The following is an 18,994-nucleotide window of genomic DNA, read 5'->3' on the forward strand; positions in this document are numbered from 1 at the left end:
ATGAAATGCAACTGTCGAATGCTTTTATAAGATAAAAATAGAGGGAGGCCTTGTGTCCAGTTGTTGTTTTTTCCAGAGCTCACAACAAAACACTGACTAAAACTATTTTCAGTGGCCTTGTCCAAACGAAGACACCTTATTTTATTGCTGGTCTTTTTCACTGCTGTTTTCAAAAAGAAGAAATCCATTTTTTATGTCATATTCTGGTTTGAGAAAGTAATGTTTTCCCAGTGATTACCAGGTGAGCTTCTTATTAAGATACAACTGTTAATGTCTGTTAGCTGCTCATTATAATGAAGGATAATGTCCAATTTACGAAAATCCATTTTTAGCATGAAATCAAGGTCAAATTGCAACTTTTCTGACAAAAGAAAAAATCTGACTAAGTAACGGATCAATTGTGATAAACTAGGGAATTGTGGGCAGAATAAGGTCGACCTTGGGCACAAGAGATTAAACACCACACCACACAACACAAACAAACCACTAACAACCCCTAGAGAAGACAGTGGCTTGTAAGTAAAGCTACAAGAACACCTCAGCACATGTTTTCCAGAACCATTACAGCTACATTATTTTTCTTTGATTGTACCTGTTTCCCTTCCTAAACTTCCCTTTAATGCTATATCTTCGTTGCCAACTCATAGCCACAGTAAAGTTTTTGCTGGACTTCGAGCAGCAAAGAAATTATTTGCTTTGAGGTGACGACATCCTTTGAAGGTGTTAGATTTGGAAACAAGCGTTGTTGGACAAGAACGTGGTGAAGTAGTTCTTAAAGAAATAATGACTGCGCTAAATCTTGTCTTTACAGAAAAGCACAAAGATGCATTATAGGGATTTAAAAGCGAAGGTGGAAGAACAAAAAGCTGCAGTTCATTGAGTGTCCACTTGAGGCTGGCCACCAAACAACTTTTTAGGCCTTAGAAATATATTATTACAGCATTTTGGTTAAAAAAAATATTCTTACTGCAGGTTGGGATTTTTTGGATTATATTCCCATTACTTAGTTTTCCTGAATTTGAAAATTAAGGAGCAATATCTTATTTGAATGACAGGAGAGCACTATTAGCCTTGACTCACAAAAATCCTCGAAAATTGGATGTTTGGCTAATAGGTTTCACATAGGAAATAAGAATAAAAGTAAAGAAATATATACATAATATAAATATATAATATATAATAGTTGCATTTTCATATGTTATATCGCTTACTATTTCAATTAATTCTTAATTCATAACATTTCATTCACCAATTTTTGAATCATCAAATCAGTTGGCCGATCCAATGCAATCTCCAACTCTACAAGTTATGACAAAGAAAGCGGCCAATTGGTTGATTTTCTAACTTGTGGGAGCTGTTCCCATCACCTGGACCCTTACAAACATCACTTCTGTGACTGTGTAGAGTCAATACTTCTGTAAATGTTCTTACATTTACACAATAAGATGCGCAAGAAAAAGCATAACGGACAACATTTCTATTGAATTGATGAAGTGTGCAGTTGCTTTTTGTGCAAGTCCGTGGTTTGCCTTTTTTCTTGTCGGCTACGCTACGGATCCCGTTATTGCCATTGAAATGTTTTAATATCATAATTTGGTCATTCATTATGAATTCAAAAAAGTCTTGCTCTGCTTCGGAATGTGTGAATATTGTAGCCTCGAGCTAATGGACAACAAGCGTATAGAGTTTTACAAATGCACAATCTGAAGGCATGGACGTCTGTCAACACTTTTTGAAATGTGAGAAAGGGATCAAGGCCAATATGTATGACGGACTGATAGATTTTATATATTCGTTTTTTGGACGGAATAAATGTTTTGTTTGGTGGTTTGAACGCACAGTACTTTGTCAGAAAAGTGTGTGTTTTGTGTTTTACGTCCGCTCAGTTTCGGCTTCGTCTTCGTCTCTTAAAGTTAAACAAACGTGTTTATTTCAGGTTCTTTTTCATTCACGTGCAAACACTGAAAAACAGACGCAAGGTCCGTGAGTCGCCCTGAGCTAGCCGGGGCATCTGCGTGGTTGTGGGAGGCCCTGCCAGGGTTGAAGGAGGGTGAAGAAGAAGGAAGTGAACTAGAGAAGAGAAGAGGAAGAAAGATTACGGAAGGTGATAGCAAGAGGGTGAAGGGGGTGAGGCGAGGCGGGGGGGTGGATGCAAGGGGAACGAGAGAGGGTAGAGAGGGGGGGTATGGACCAGAGCCAAGACCCGGTCAAGCTCAAAGCACACTGTGCAAGAATGCCCCCCCAACAATCTCCACCACACCCCCGCCACTAACCCTCTCAATCCTGAATGAACAGAGGGAGAAGGAAAAGAACATTAGGGATCATAGACTAAGGATCTTAGACAGTATTTCCTGTTTCCTCCACCTCTGCGTTGACACCGCTCAGATGTTGAAGTCGTTAACCAAACTTTGGGGATTATTCTCTAATACAGTGTTTTACCGGTTTTTGCTAAGACCATTAGTGTGTTAAATCAGTCCAGCTCGCCAACAAAACCTTAAGCATAGTAATAAACCTAAAAAATATGATTCATTTTGTGTGAAATGTCTTTTAATATCCATATTAATATTAAAATTCAGTATGTATTTCATGCAAAAATGTCCGTCCTGTCATCCATCCATCTCATTTAAGTAGGTTAATGAAATTTATTTTCCACGAACAAGCGGTCTTGGACATCAAGAATCCAGAGAATCCAGAGAAACATGGGAAACTGTGGCAACATCCCCTCATTGTCGAATCTTAACAAAATGTCTTCATTCTGCATTTTTAAATGCTGTGTAATAAGAATAAAATTATGTAAATTACCAAATATTTAAAGTGCAAGTCATGTCGAAACCCAACTCTCCTTACTCCATTCAAATATTGAAATCGTTCTCTCCAAGATACAGTAAGTCCCTCATCATGACCATGTTTTGAAGTGATTATTCTATAAAGTTCTCAACCGTCTGAAATCTCAGCGAACAAGAGGTTACGGGATAGGAGTCAACATGACGTAATAATGGCTTCACTCCTCCTCCAGCCAGCTTTAATCATGCCCCGCTTTGTTTATACAACGAGTCACTCAAAGGTAGAGACTTCCAGGTTGATGACGTGCAGTGACAAACTCCTGATGCTTGACCAATCACAGCAGAGTGGGCTGGTTAGGGTAAACAAGATCTCTTCTCTATCAGTGTTTAAGATAAGATAAGAAAAAACAGTTCCACAAAACTTCAAACAGTATTAAGCTGAAATTCCACTGTTTATTTACAGTGATCTAGTTTTGGTGGCCTTGGACTTTTGCATCAACTATAGGATTTGAAAGACTACATTAAAATGACTTGGTGGGCTGCGTTTCCATACATGTCACATGTGGTTTGTAAGCGTGTAGGATGGTTCTAGAATACTGGGGAGAGAGAATACATGAGCTGTCAGTCACACTTTTTCACTTCCTCACAGGAGTACGTCAGTCGAGATATTTCAATTTCTATTCCTACCGTCATAAAAGCATCTAAAATATGTTCATGTGGAGAAAACAGAAAGTAATTTTACAGGTTAAAGGTTTTCAATGAGCGAGTGGAGGCAGTTCCTTCCAGAAGGTCCAGTGATAGATGGTCTTTTTCTAATCGTTCCTGGCACTCTTTGAATGGTCTCAGAATTTCCATTTCATAAGCTGTGTTTTCCTTGGCAGTGGCAACACGCACAGCCTTTTGGATGCTTCGGGGACAGTTTTGAGCAGAGCGACTACCCAGAAGCCCCCGGACTTCACAAACCACTGCTAAACACAACGGCATCAGACCCACGGAGCTAATGTGCACTATCCTGGGAAAACTCAAATCCCAGCGGGTTTGGAAATAGACCCTTAGAGATGCACTCAACTGATGCACTTTACCTCAAAACACCCGGGCCCTCGCCTCGGGGGAATAGATCGGTTCCATGGAGGAATTGCACCACGCTCTCAAGGATGATGGCAATTATGAAACATGTCGACGCTCTTGTTCGGCTTGTCAGGTCTCATCACTCTGACAGAACACCACGTCTTCAATCCCATCTCTAGATTATTTCTCCAGTTTTGACAAGCACATGTGTGTTTTCTTGTGTGTGATCATTTAAATACAAAGTGAGAGAAAAAAAGATCAGCCTTGAAAAAGAACGGTTCATTTTGGTGTTGTTAGTTTCTGTCTCTAGCCGTACTCTTTTATCCAACGTATACTCATGACATTACTTTATAAAACTAAATACTTTATGGCTTTGACCAGCATACTATCCCATGATGCTCTGCAACAGTTGATGCTCTGATAACAAATACAGCAGAGATTAAATTTGTTTGAAATATCACAATGTTTATTATCTGTAAATACACTTCTTGACTAAAAATACAGAATTAATAGCTTAATTATTAAATTAGGCAGAACTTTATTGTTTATTCTAATAAATTGTAGTGTTTATTTTAAATTGTAGTGTGTATGTTATATATATATATATATATATATATATATATATATATATATAAGCATTTCCTTAATACACATTAATTAGTTATTTTTAATCCCGATAGTCAAAAAGAAAGTCTAATATTGTTTTTTATTTTTCACTAAACAGGAGAACAAAAGGTCTGTTTTTCAATTTCACACAAATGTCTTTAGTTTTATTATGTTAGTAAATATAAAAGGTCTGAAAAAAGATATAATATTTACCAATATCACCATCAGTTATGAAACTAAAATGAAGAAAAAAATAGTTTCTTGACAGGATACAATTGTTTTAAAACAAAAATGACAAGTTGTTTTTTTCTCCTTTTTTAAATTTGGATTTTAATTAAAATCCCTCTCTAACCTTTGTATTAAAACCTCTGACATTTAAAGCATTGTCTTTGCTACATTGTCATGTAAATATATTCTGCTATGATTTCACTTCATATTCAACAACAACAACTCGTTTCACCTTCAGAACATATTAACTTTCTTCTAGTTCAACTAAAGTCTTTGTCACAGCATTTAAGTTGTGTTAACTATTTGTATACTTTTTTATGACTGTGAATGTCCTTTATTTATTTTTTCTTCTCAGGGCAGTACGTCATTTTTAATCCTCCAGTTACACGACATAGTTGCATCGCAGCAGCAACTCCTGCAGGAGCCGAGGCTGAACGGAGACATAAGTGGATTGTTCATGTGTGTTTGAGAAATATAGTGTTCACGAGAGAGAGCAGTGAAGTCATGTTCCTCGTGTCTGAGCTTCAGTGAACTCTGCACCTGGGAAAGAACTCACTCCATTTATAGAGATTTGATACCCGTATAAATACACACACGCCCTCTCACACACACACACTCACTCACAGACACACACACACAGCACACGGAAGTTCCCATATTCTGTTGAATTGCCCTTGGGCCCTTGCTATTTCTGCCGGGGGGATCCTGTGTCAGTAATCCTGTCAGGATGAGAGGATGAGGTCAGCGGATGCAGCTGAAGACCACTGCCTATGGTTGGGGGGCCACGATCACACAGTGTATCAGCCAATCACAGCTGATTTTTTTAGATCCCTGAACCGGATCTTCAAAAGGTTCATACGAGTCTTTCCCATCCTCGATGTATTCTAAAGGACATCACACAAACCAGTGAACTATTCAGTCACTATAAGAAAGACCTGTGCGAAGAAAAAACTTCCAAATATTGTCGTTGTCACGTTTAAAAAGTCACATTTTTCATTTATATTTATATTAATAATTAATTTCAACTTTAAATTTTTATTTTTATTTTATTTAATTCGTTTTTTGGGGGGTTATTTGTTTTACATTGTGTATTTTTTTTTTATTTCCTATATTCCTATATGCACAATCTTATTTTGAAATATTACTAAATATTAATTGAAAATGTATTTATAGTTCTTTTGGGATATTTATTTGTTGATTTCTTTTTTAAACTGTATTTGAATTATCTTCCTGTGATGCCCTTATTTTCATAACCAATTATTTTAAATTTTTTAATAATAATGATAATACATTGAACACAAACAATTGATAACTTTATTTCTTTAATTCCTTTTTCATTCCCAAAGAATTTAATTGCAAAACCTTCTTTTAGATCTTTAGTGTCATCAGTCCACAAGGATTTTCGTCTACTCCAAGTCCAATGAGTCCAATTTCGAACATTGGCGTCTTAAGGTCATGGGGAGAATACATCGGTCAGTCCTGGTGACGAAGGCGACACAAAGCTTGATTGATTGGAAAACGACCGACAGATCCCAGATACAAGCTGAAGAAAATGACTTTTCTCTGCAGGGAAGCCCAACGTCGGGATCAGTCAACCACGAGGGGATCATAGTAGAACCAGTGATCCACTGTCCTCGGTTGAGCTGTTGTCAAGGATGGGGGAGAATCTGTCCCGGTCCAACTCCGAGAAGGACGAGACCAGCATCTAATGAGTTGATGTAGCATCTTCCTCAACGGCACTCGTCTTAGATAAGCAAATAAAAACGACGCCATCTTTATTACGCTGCAGGAGCTGGCTGCAGTTTCTTGTATAACCACATAGTGCGTTCACCATTGCATATTTTCAATCATCCAGGTATAATGTAGGCTCCCCCTGGTGTCAGGAAAACGTAACGGCAAAATCATATGAACTCCGTAGCGCAGTTGCCGAATACCGCATGTACATTGGTTAGAAAACAAGAGTAGGGCTGTTCTTTGACCTTCCTGGTAAAAGTCCCTCAGTTCTTCATATGAGAAAACACTGTTTTTGACCGATTGCTGCAAAGCATTTTGGGGGTTATGCGACAGACATGACTTGTAAAGCCCAAGAGCATCGGTAAATAATATCTATAAAGATCTACTGTCAGGGTCATGATAGTTAAAAATGAAACCGCTAGATATTGAAAATGTAAATATATAAAAACGTAATAATAATAAAGTCAAAATGTTACATATTGCTGCTTTAATAAATTAAATGAAATGTTGTCAAAGCTAGCAACGTTTTTTCCTTTAGAACTTTTAAAGCATTTGAAGGTTTGTCAACGTGTAAATCAGTTTGTCTGTTTCTCCATCTGTGTGTCAGACGCATTTCTTCTAAAGCCTACTTCCTGTGTCCCTGCTCTGTTCTGAAATCTGTCTGATGAGAGCAAACACACACACACATCTACACACACTTGCAGCGACACAAACACATTCTAGGACTGGTTGAAGACACAATAATTTAAATCGACTCTCAAAAAAAAGCTTGTGAAATAGGAAAGAAGGTGCTCATTCAACGCAACAAAAAAAAAAAAAAAACGCCACCCACACACACTCCTACTGCATGCACAAAAACAAATCACACACATCCGCACACTCTCCTGGCTCTAGCGAGAGGTAAACTAAAGACTGTGACATCCTCTTGCATCATGTGCCTGAAACGCAGCAGAGTAAAAAACAGCGAAACAAGCTGTGACGGCTCCAAAGTGGGGCGGCGTTACTCGAGCGGAGAGGAAGTCAAAGAAATTTGTGACAGCGGTCTAGACGTGCTATTTGCCTAAATGTTACGACGTAATCACCAGCGAGATGAGAGGCCCAGAGTGTTGTTTTTTGATTTTTCCTCGAGCTGCAGGAGCTGACCCGGACCAGCAGGGGCGCTCCAGGAGGTCGTCATGTTTCACTGTAATCAGGTGACCTCTGGAGAACACCCATCACACGCCCGCTCACCTCCGCACATGCAGCCGGGGTCAGTGGCTGTGCATCTAAAATAGCCTCTGACACAAAAAACCTCACGAGTGGGAGGAAGGGGGGGGGGAGGGTGGAACCGGGAAGGGGACACTAGTTTTTGGCAAAGCCTCTGCAGGTAAATACTGTTTTTTTTGTCAAATTAAAAAAAAATCGATTTTGAAAACACTTTGACTCTATTTACTGTTGGTGCTCAAGTCCAAGGTTGCAATGACCGCGATATATACATGTTCAAACTGATCGTCAAACATCAGGCCCAGGCTCGACCGGCTGAACTATGTTTTTGTTTTTTTTACATTATTTATTATCTTTTAAGTGTTTTCTGTAATGATTTATTTCATTTAGAACAACCAACACACATGACAACTAGTGGTGTGTATTGGCAAGAATCTGGCGATATGATACGTATCACCATATAGGGGCAATGATATGATATATTGCGATACTGTAGGAAAAGCTATACATTAGTAGTAGTAGTAGTATTGCCTGAGTACTTGACTCTAGAGACTCAGAATTGACCCTTGACAAAGTCGTAACCGCTTTCGGTTGTTTTGAAACATGAGATTGTCCAAAGCTTTAAAAGCCGCTGGAGTCGACTGTATCCTCTCGTCCTCAGTCATGAACAACATCTCGCAGATGACTGCCGCCATCCAGCAGAAGGTTTAATTTAAAAATTTAAAAGTCACAAAAATGACCAAATGTTTTGAGTTTTTGCATGCTATCACCATAAACAAATTAAAATAAGAATAAATCTGATTTTAAAGCAAAAATAAAGTAATATTTGAAGAAAATCGGTACAGTGGTTTTAAATATCAATACAGTATCGTGGAAAATATTGTATCGATATAATCTCTAACCGCTAATGACAGCCAAAAAGTCTGAGAGTGTCCATGTGACCAACAAACTGCTTTACTGTAGTACGTTATATGCGTACAACGTTTTATTTTATCGAAATACTGACTATTTTAACTTTTTTCTCTTAACTTTCTTTGACTTTCTTGTCAAAAATTTTGAAACTCAAAAAAAATATTGGTACAAAAATGTTGGATACAATGCTCATTCTCAAAACTATCAATAAAATATCATACAAGGTAATTTCAAGGTTTTTTTCTTTTGTTAGTGGTTCCCAGATTTATTTTTAAAATATAAAAAATATGAGTAGAATTCAATCATTTAAAAAAATGTATCCAACCTTTTAAAATAGACCTTTTTCAAATAAAAAGTCAATGCTTAAGGAAAAACAATAAAATAAAAATAGAAACATTTGAAATAATTATTTGAATAATAATTAATTATTGTATCAGGCTTGCTTCAATGTCAACAACATACAAACTTAAACTATTGTTCTCATTATTCATTTATTCACTACCCTTAGACCTGAAACTTGTTATCATAGTTGCACTTTCAGTTTGAATAACTGTTTACTATTAATATTTAACGGCGTTACTCTGTTAATTGTTACATTAGGTTATAGATATTACTTTAGATTTTTTGATTGTAAAAAAAAAGAAAGTATAATAGTCATTTTGGAAGTGAGAATATTAATTAAAAATGTGGGGCTTTTATATCCTTGTGGTTTTTGAAAATGTTATTAATATATATATAAAATAAATACAATAAAATGCTGACACAAACAAACACTTAACAAAAAGTGAAGCTGAATAATGTGTCAACAGCTGGTCTTTTATACAAGGAACTTGGGGTCAGAACACAACCGGACAATGGGCTGAACAGGGAGGTGGAATTCCATGGATTTACATTTCCACAATAACCTGCATCCTTCTCACCACCAGCCGCTCACCTACTTTCCCTCTGTGAGGATGTCAGTTCAGTCCCGGCCTAATGGGGTTTCTCTTTGAGTAGGCTACTAGCTTTTATCCCCCGAGGCTCTGATGCAGCATGTGTGTGTGTGTGTGTGTGTGTGTGTGTGTGTGTGTGTGTGTGTGTGTGTGTGTGTGTGTGTGTGTGTGTGTGTGTGTGTGTGTGTGTGTGCATGTGGTCTAACATGAAGTGTAGGTCTAAATGTGTGTCTATGTGTAAGCAACCTCACCCCTCCCCACTGCTAACATATGGGCTGCGCATATACCATCCACAATAGCTTGTCTTCTAAATGCATCACGGAGCATTTGCACTCACATGCACTCAAGGATCGACCTAGATGTTCAACTGTACGACTCCGGCAACGATACCCGGGACCTCGCCGCAGCCATTTCATTCTCCAACCCCGAGAAGAAACAAGACACTTTTGAAAGAGACCAACACAAACACATTAGAGGCTTTTATCACGACCCGTGATCTGGTTAACACCGGTACAGTTTCATCAAAAAGAGAGAAGCATTGAAATGAAGTGCTGCGAGGGAAAAACAAAATGATCAATTTTATTTTTAGTCCTGGCGGATGATTTGAATGTAATCGGAGCTCAAACTAGTCCGGAGCCAAAAACTTGATTGATTGGGTAATATCAGCCAAAAATAGACGCAGGATATTGTGGCTGTTTTTGATAGTTTAATATGTTTGAACGAGTGAGTTAATTTGTTTTACAAGATTAAATTTGTCGTCTCATGCCATTGCATTTTATAAATATCTCAACAAAAATTGGGTTTTTCTACGATCTGCTATTTGAAGCCATTTTTCTTTGGCATTATCACTACACAGGTCTGACAAGATGTCAAATATATTTAGTTTAAATATTTTGCATCCCCTTGTAAAACATAAATTTAAGAGAGCTAATTCATGGACATTTAAATAGTTAACAATAACAATTATGGCCGACAGCAGTTTAGTTCTGGTTTGTTGTTGATGATATTTTGAGGCTAAATGGAAGGTGAGTAGAGAGCGGACGCAGACATTATGCTGCTAATGGACCATTTATCGTTTTGGATTGTATTTTGAATGATTGACAAACAATTATGATAATACATGAGTTCATTAATAATTGCTTTTCATGCTCAACATGTTGTGATTTGTAGTTCAATATTTACATTAATATTTGTACAAAATGGTGATTTAAGCTGTATTTTTGAACATTTACAGTACAATACACGTTATGTACAGCATATACAGAGTAAATTATAATAAATAAATAGCTACAGATAAGCTAATCAGATAATTATAATTATTTAAATTTGTGATATTTGAATTAATATTATTTTTTTAATAAAGAGGCAAAACACTGTTTAAATAGGAAAGTTCAAAAATGTGATTTTAAAATAAAATCGAAAGTTAAAATGTACTCAATTAGTGAATGACTCAGAAGAGTAAAACGCATAAAAAAAAGTTTTTATTATTTTTTTAATGGAAAAAAAACAGTCTTGAAAAAACATAAAGAACATTATATGTAATCCTTTAATCAAAAATCTAAATAAAACATATATAAAAATTGTTGTGTTTTTTTTTTAGGTTTTTACAGATAGAATATGTAATGTGTTACTAATATGTAGTGATGTTCTGATGAAGCTTCATGAAACAGTGCCATTATTTTCAGAGTCCACTAGATGGCGGTCTCTGCACTATTTTCCTTTGTTTTGAACAACTGTTCTAATGAAACGTAACATCATTTTCGAACTGATGGCGCCACCTACTGACCACTAAATAACATGACACTGTTTCATGAAGCTTCATCGGACCATCGCTACAAATATGTCTATAATGGAAAAAAAAATACTATAAATTCTAATATTCATAGAACATATACAGTACATCTCTTTATTTGTTATTATGTTTTAGTTAGAAATATAAATTAGACAGTGACACTGAACAGCAGACACGGATAGGAAAAACGTCACTGCGTAGGAATCAATTTTGTAATTTTTAAAAGTGATTTCAGCCACAAAAATTGAGCCAGCCACTCCTCAGGAGCACCCGTCTGGAAAACGTCTTCGGAACCAAAAAGCCTAGCTTTGGAAGTCAAACCTAGGAAAAGGTGCCGGAAAGCCAGACCATGTGACACGCCAGCCATGAAACCAGACTACGGTAGATAAGCTTCCGAGGATGTATACCGTCGCTGGTAAGCGGGCTTTATTAGAACCCATAATTGATGTAACTATATAGCGGCGTATTAGCGAACGCATTCCACGAGTCTCTCAATACCGCACAGCTGAGCACCAAACCCATCGGGCTAACCAAACCCACCCCAACAGACATGGAAACAGGGGACAGCGAACCAAACACAACATTCCAGCAAACTATTACATTGAAAAGTGCGCTGTTATTTTCTTGCTAGCTACCCTCAACCCCCCCCCCCCCCTTCTTCCTTTGAACCACTCCAGCTCTCCAAAAAACACTCAATAAAAGCCGGCGGCCGTGTTTAACTCCATTACTCATCCAGCTTTGATAACACTGTTTGGTATCCTGCTGGTACCTGGTGGAAGAAGCTGGTGTTGTCGAGGGCTTGTTGTCGGTGTTGTGGTTTAGACCAAAGCAACACGTGGAATGCCAAAGGCCCCCCCCCGCCCTCCCGCCTGCCCCCAACAAATGGATTCCACATGTTGTTTGCATGATTCCCTCTGCTAACTGTTGACCTGCGCAAAGGACTGGAAACAAAGTTCACAGTGATCCCTGTAGCATCCAAACACAAGATCCGCGTCCGGGGATAAAGATCTCCGAGGATTCTATAAAACAAGCTTGAAAAGTTCTATTTTCTACTCTTGGCTTCCTTCCTTATCTTCCTTCCTCTTCCTTCCATATTTGGCTTGAGCTCTAAAGGGCAGATTTCCACTTGTGCACCCTTTGCTGTGGAAACAAAGCAACCTTAAATCAGAGTCTGGGGGCCAGCTATTAAATGAGTCACTTCCAGTAAATGTGTGACGAAGGGAGTGGCGTGGTTTCCTCTCCCAAGACAAAAAAAAAAAAGCGCTCGAATCAATGGTCTTGTCAGGAATCTGAAACATTCAGGGGTGCTGTTCACAATGAGGGTCTCCTTATAAGTCCTCAATGATGTCAGACGAGTTCTACTCATTGCACAACACGGTCCACCCTTCACTCAATTTTTTTAGTAAACAAATGTGGGCCGGACGCACTGATGTGGGGGGGTGGGGGTCAAAGGTTGAAATCCACAAGAGTATCAGGGAGGGGGAACATTTTGTCATCTTCTGACATGATGAAATAACAGCACAGGGAGTCCACGCGCCCTCCCCTGCAAATATTGGACTTACTTCACGCTCAGGAAAAGCACACAACCGAGTGACCTCAGCGAGTCCGGCCGTGACACGATGAGCTGAAGTCCCTTCGATAAACAAAGAGTCATTGTCCAAATGAACGTTATTGCGACAGGGAGGAGAATCAGAAGTGAGGAGGCAAATCCCTGAATAACAAGTGTCATCCGAGTGAGTGAAAAATACAAACGGAAAAACACTTGAAGGTCAAAAGCCATTTGAAACACATGATTACAATGTGTGTTGACCACAGTGTCAAGACAAAACAATTAACTTATCATGGAAGATTACAAATAAAAACATTGGAATAAAGGTCGTAAATAACTTTCAAATGGCGCATCAGCAGTTTTGAAGGGGAAAAAACCACCAAATTGTTGCGTTAAAATGGCGAAATTATGCGTTAAAATTATTTATTTGAATCTCAAAATGTTTTATATTGAGACGGCAAAAGAATTTAAGTTAGAATATTAATATTCCCACTCATCAACAATATAAAACTCAGCTTCGCCTCGATTGAAACTACATCAAATACATAAAAACTTCCCACAATTAACACAGTTAGCTTTTTTGTTTACACATACTTGCCTTTTTGACAGTGTTATTTGAAGGTTTATACAATAAAATAAAATATATTATGAAAGTATCTGAGAAGTGGTCGTCATCGTCATGTTAGCAAAATAACTAAGGAAAATACTCCCAAAATGTTGCTAATAAAAGAAGCAAAACATGATTTAATGATGGTGTTTTTCTTGATCATTATCTGGATCCAGGACTAAACTTCATTAAACTTTTTTATCAAGCTGCCTTCATTTTTAGCTTATACTGTGTTTGTTGTGCGAGCGAATTTGAGCTGCTATTGTATCAAGACAATTTGAAATGCTACAAAAAACTATTAAATTATATTGGCTTTTTGGAGGTTTGCACTCAATCAATCAATTTATCAGTTAAATATGAATCAAAAGTGCATTAAAAACTACTAAATATATGTTTTGATGTTTCAGAGGCCGTTTTCTAGCTAATGAAAATCGCAAATGTCCAAAATGAAAGCGTAAACTTTCAGAAAGTATCAACAGAGCCACATTGGGAATTATTTTCATATATGCAACTATATTGTACTTTTTTTTAAATATTTTTTACATATGTTGACATTTAACTTCCATTCATTCCAAGGAGCGACCCCTCGCTCGAGCTCGCCTGCTGCTGCCGCCTCACACCGCGATCAAAGTCACACTCCATAAGAGCCACTGGATCGATGACACAGCGCTCCGTCAATACTTGAGCAGTTAACCCAGCTGATTAGAGCTAATACTGCGACTTTGTATGCTCCGCCGAGATGGTGAGCCTCCGTCCTGGTCCGATACTCTATCACGGGACTCATACCTGGACATGTAATCCACCAACAAGCGTGACGACACGCGCCTCTGATGACTCTCTCCGGGGAAAACCGGCTTCACAATTAAATATCCGGGGCGGAGGCGTGTTGACGGACAGATAGAGTCTATCACCTTTTTCTTTTTTTTTTTTAATTGAGTCCCCCCTCCTCTCCACCGCAGCTGATCAGTATCGTAAGCCCTTGGACCTTGTCTAAGGTGGTCTGAGGTTGTGGGGTGTGGTGGTGGGGGTGGGGGGTGGGTCGCAGTGACAGCCGAGGATTGATGGGGTCCAGAGGGGATTTAACAGTGGTCCACACTTGGCCGTTTGTGACGACATTGGAATTGTTTTGTGCTTAACGCACTTGATTTCTCAGGTGATCGATCACTTCGGCTTTCACGAGCCGTTGGACGAAACCAAATGTGCTTCACACTGATAGAGTTATTAGGAAAACGATTGTGAATAATTAAGATGACCTTTTTCTGTACATCTGGGAATCGACTTATTGATTAAGAGCTTATTTTGTGTGTAAAGAAATGGGGTTCAACTCCGGCCGTCCAAGACAAAAACACAAAACATCCACGATTACTATTTAATAGTTGAACTAAGTTTCACAAATAAAACGTTTAAAATTATCCTATTATTCACTGTATCGATGGGTACAAAAAACATCTATGCATCTCATGAAATGGCCTTGAAATCTTTGTGGTTTGATATTTTTCTAAAGAAAGTCCAGTTGCTATGTGCGGCAATTCCTGACATTGTGGCGACTCACTTATTCTTGCGAAATACGTCAAATCTGTTGCTTCCTTTATAGAAAATAACTGTAGCTTTGATATGACAAGCACTTTTTCCAAGGTCCGCAATAGAACTCCATTCTTCTTTAGAGGGTCTGGTTCGGTTTCGGCCGTCCCAGGAATTTGTAGACCATCTCCGCATGAGTCCGCATTTATTCAATGTTTCAACCATAAAACAACACAGTACAGTACCGCAACCATATTCGGTGTGTGTCCCTTCGTCTTTGATATTCTTGTATTCTGATGTCTTTCTTTCTGACAGAGTAGCGAATGCGCGTTACTGCCCCCCACAGGTTACAAAAAGAAAGATATATTTTTGCTTAAAAGAGAAATATTGCTTCGATAAATTCTTACATTATCTTAAAGACACAAAATCTCACCATAAACATTTATCTTATATTCATTATGTGTGTATGTTACCATATAAAGCGTGTCTGTTTAATTCGATTTTTAATGAATAAAAATAAAATGTTTTAAATGAAATAAACCTCCATACATAGAAGAGCAGTTTTACTATTAGGAACTAAAGAATTTGAACATTACTGACTACAGTGGGAACTAGACAGAGAAAAAAAAAAGTTAATGAATGCATTACAGTAAAGATCTCAGGATTATCTGGTTGGGTTAGTTAAAGACTAACGTCTTGTAAGTTGTTGCATCACAAGTGTCTGTGCGGTTTCGTGGTCTTTTGAAGCATGACTGAAGAAGACTGACTCAGCAGCTGCTCCCTAAACCTTCTGCAGAGGAAACTGTACACACCAAAATTGTGCACAAAATAGTGAGAAAAAAAAAATACACATCTGGCTTTCAAAATGAATTTCGTTAATGAACATCAATTTACAGTGTATTTAAACCTATTTCCCGCTTTCGAAAAAGTTTGTCATGTTTGCAATTTTAGCCAAAGTTAGCATGCGCAAGTTAAAAAGAACTTGGGAAATCCTGAGGCCTATCTCAATGCAAAGGAGTCGTGGCTACACTTTGAGTCTCTCCCATTGCCAGAACTTCTCATCTTTTGTTTAAGGGAGAATCCAAACATCTCAATCTAGACTCTTATGAATCCAGAAAAAACAAGGGAGAGTAGCAATGAAAATCCAACCAGCAATTATGACCACATAATCTCGTTTTGATGTTTCCCATTTTAGCTCTTTTAAAAGGTACCTGTCAAAACGTCCTCACAATAAGTTACAAACGCTCAAACAACTGGAACAATAATTATATATTCAATTCAATGCATCCTCCTCCGCGCTTGTATCTTGATCCGCAACAAACTTGTAACAACTTCAGTTACGCTTTCACTGTTCCTCAGAAAATCCTGCCAAACTTGTTTGCAATACACCAGCATCGACTGGTATGATCATGGAATAAAAAGCAAATGAACAAAAGCACATAATATCGTGAAAAAAGATTTGGTTGAACAATTTACTGATTTGTCTCGCAAACACACGTTAGCTTGCTTGGCTACCTGGTGAAGAGCATTACAAGTGATGGCCAAACAATGTCAATAAGACTGAATACTAATCCCAAAAAAAAGTCAACTGGCAATTTTAAGTGAGTGATTTTGCTACACAAGGAGAGGAAACCGCTGTATCCAGAGTAAACCCACGCGAGCAACTGGAGAAGACAGAAACCCCTGAGCAGCCTAAACGTGAGCCGACTCAACGTAAAGGGTCATCATGTTACTTCGGTCCGAGCTGATAGCAGCTTCTAATCAAGCACCAGAAGACTAATGGCTACAAGCGAGAGTTCCAATGGGCCCTTATCTCACAAGAGTAACATCAGTGAGCTGCAGGGGGTCTTGCAAACTCCACCCCCGCCCCACCCCCACCCCCTACCACCACCACACACATATTTCCTCCACACACAAACACACCCTTCGGCTGTCACATAGTTACAGAGAAGCCAGGGCCTCTCCACATCGCCAGGGCAGAGTCACAGAGGTCAGTGCTCAGTTTCCACATCAAGCACAGGCCAGAGTCTCACCCCACCCACAGCCACCTCCCACCTTCCTCCCCCTCACCTCACCCACCCACCCTCCTCCTCCTCACTGGATGTACAAATGCCTTTGCTGTCAGCTCTGCCCCGGTCCCTTGTAATTGAAAATAACAGCCGAGGGCCAGCCTCCGGCCCCTTCCCCATCCGGGTGGCTCTCTGACAGCTACCCATCAATACCAATGACTATTACCCTGCAAGTGAGAGCCCCTGCCGATGACATCCAAGACAGCAGTCCAGCAACACTCCCACTCACCCACACACCTCCCCTCTAGTGTCCTTCTCTGCTATCCGAGCCTCCTAATGTTTAACCCGTTGCTAACAGCATCGTCTCCGAGCTGCCACACACACACACACACACACACACACACACACACACACACACACAACTCACTGACAGCAAACTTTTTCAGTTGAGCACAGATCCGTCTGTGCTACCCAGAAAGTTTCAAATGATTAAACCAGGGCGAACATGCAATAGTTGTTGTTTTTTTCTCCTCTTGCAGGAGAAAAATGCAAAGTGCAGCTAGTACACAAAACTAAGCTGTTATTTTACTTTTAGGTGCACATAAATACATACAAGATATTTAAGACTCATATTTTAAATGCACATCCTCTATGTTTGCATTTATTTACCATATAGATAAACCATTTTTTTTACATGCTGCTGCTTAAATATATATATATACACTGTATATATGATTGTTTATGTGAGACAACCTGAGCAACAAATCCAAGATGTGAAAGTTTTTTATCATATATTTAACTATTGTGCAAACGAAAATACCAAACATGTATACATTAATATAACGTTGAGGTTTTATATCATTGCAACACTAAATGTTTCAGTGAATTGACTTGTTTAATTTTGTATTGTTACTGTGTGTGTGTCGTCTCATAGTGTAGCATACAATGTGTATTGATTTCCAACTGCAATGCTTATTTTTCTTGCTCTCGTTTGCACTTTCGAAACGCAAATATGAAATAAAAAAAGTTGCTTCGCGTAAACTCGCGAGACTTTAACTTTCAAGCTGCCCTTAAAGCTGCAACTTGAAAACCTTTTTTTATTATTATTATTTTAATTCCAGTATATGCTTCTTGCACAGTCGTAACTTTGGAAGCAGAGGATGCTTCTCTCCTTTTGCTTGTCATTCAGGACTTTTTTTTTTCTTTTTTTTTTTTTAAACTACAAATGTGCAAGACAAACATCTCCACCGAGGGGTCTCTCGACATCAAAACATGTCATCGGTGATTCGACTTGTCATCGGCGGGTGACACGAGCAATGACAGCTGAAAAAAAACGCACGCACACGCACGAAAAGCGACGGAGAAATAAATTAAAAAAAAAAAACCGCACAGACCTTGTCAGAAGCTGCAGAGCCGTGGAGAACCAGGAGACCACCGCTCTCCTTTTTCTACAGTTCTCTGTCTCCTCTCCTCCTCTTCTTCTTCTCTGCTACCTCTCTCTCTCTCTCTGAAGAGCGTGCGCGAGCGTAATGTGCGAGAGAAGCGCGCGCACTCCCCTCCTCTCTCAGCTGCCACTTCTCAGGAAATGAATGGACGCGCGCACAGAGTTCTGTTGTACTTGCGAATGACTTGCCCGAGTCACATGATCCGCGCACTGTAGGGTGGGCCCTGGTGGGTGGAGGCTCCACGAGCAGGAGAAGACAATCTAGTCTAAGCTTTAACAGCGTGCGTCGAATTACACCGGGGGCCCCACCGGGGAGGTTTCCGACCCGGGTCTAAAAACGCGAAGGTCCGACCCCAAGTGCGGGCGCACCGGAGCACCTCCCCTGCTTTAAAAAAAAAAAAAGAAAAAAAAGGGGGACGACCAGGGGGGGAGATGAAGGTGGGAGGGTCGGAGAAACAGCACAAGTCAGCTTTTGTGTGCTGGTCACATTTGCTTCTTTACTGTATTGTGTCACGTCTGACAGTGAGATTGAAACAAGTTTTTATTATTTTACATTTATCATTTTCATTTAAAAAAAATGTAAGTAATATGTTATATGTTTGACAA

General features: G+C 38.9%; 2 protein-coding genes across 2 annotated transcripts in view; both read right to left on the reverse strand.

Moving 5' to 3' along the window:
* The window catches only part of klf12b (Kruppel like factor 12b), a 54,355-nt gene extending 35,838 nt beyond the window's left edge, over positions 1 to 18,517 (reverse strand). The window contains exon 1 of the mRNA XM_087803681.1: positions 18,339 to 18,517. The gene's annotated coding sequence lies outside the window, so the exon portion shown is untranslated. The remainder of the gene's footprint in view (positions 1 to 18,338) is intronic.
* The window catches only part of tbc1d4 (TBC1 domain family, member 4), a 343,760-nt gene that overhangs the window by 238,002 nt on the left and 86,764 nt on the right, over positions 1 to 18,994 (reverse strand). The gene's annotated exons all lie outside the window — the stretch shown is intronic.

The sequence above is a fragment of the Callionymus lyra genome, chromosome 12, assembly GCF_982586985.1.
Source record: "Callionymus lyra chromosome 12, fCalLyr1.hap1.1, whole genome shotgun sequence".
Taxonomy (NCBI): domain Eukaryota; kingdom Metazoa; phylum Chordata; class Actinopteri; order Syngnathiformes; family Callionymidae; genus Callionymus; species Callionymus lyra.